Below are 1,034 nucleotides of genomic sequence, written 5' to 3'. Positions count from 1 at the left end.
CCTGACACAAGTCTGGTTTCAGGAAGCCCTGTTCGAAGGGCCGACGGATCGAGAGTGATGAAAAACCTGATTGGCAGCGACCATAACTACATCACCTTTTAAGTTACTGACACAACGCGAGAGCACACATGGCACACGTAGCATCCCTCGCAGGAAACCAAAAAAGAACCCATTTAGGGTCGATGTTCGCAAGTTCGACACATCACTCCTAGCAGATTCCCAAGGCATTTAACCCACAACGGAAGAGATCCACAACAGGGAATCTTGTGCTAAGCTTACCAAAAAAAAGCATGCGCTGCATACACCGGGGATGCAAAGCCTCAATGCAGCAGAGGAGAGCATGGCCAGGTAAAAAGCAGGTATACTGGTGGAATGACCGAACTACCTGTGACGCGCGCTGGTGACAGACCTGAGACGCTGACCAGAGGAGCAGCCTACAAAAGCGCTAAGAAAGCTCTTGGGGTCGAGATGCCGAGATACAGAAGAGTAAACGGAACTGCTGCAAAGCGTTATGTGACGAAGTGGATTCTGATCCCTGGGGTCAGGGATACAAAATAGTCATGAAAAAATTTCCAGTGAAGCTTGACAACAAACTCACATTCTGGGAACACATTCATTTAGAATGTGGAGGATAGGAGGAGTAGACTCACCGTTCTGTCGCTACTGCGAAAACGTCGAAGCTAACGTGCTCCATGCATTCTTCACTTGCGAGCACTGCTTAGCTTTGCGCAGAATGTTGCAAGAAAGATACGGAGACATAACTCCGAACAACATAATTTGGGGTAATGATCTGCAGGGCAGACAAGCGGGAAGCAGTTGCGAGATACGTGAAATTCGTTCTCCGCTGCAAACGAGAAGCCGGATGTCTATTGAGGACAACCGAATAACACGCCCCTACAAAAGAGCAGCACGGAGACTCTAGTAGCGCGCTCCTGGATCTGAAGACATACAGAATTGCGGTGGCAGATGCGGAATTCTTGCGAGAGTGATGGGAGTTTGGGTTTTAGTGGGTAGTCCAACACGTTTCGGTGGGA

Source organism: Rhagoletis pomonella, unplaced genomic scaffold (assembly GCF_013731165.1).
Source record: "Rhagoletis pomonella isolate Grant_MI unplaced genomic scaffold, Rhpom_1.0 Rhpom_scaffold_00007, whole genome shotgun sequence".
Lineage (NCBI taxonomy): Eukaryota > Metazoa > Arthropoda > Insecta > Diptera > Tephritidae > Rhagoletis > Rhagoletis pomonella.
The sequence above is the reverse complement of the archived record's forward strand: the minus strand, read 5'-3'. Positions refer to the sequence as shown.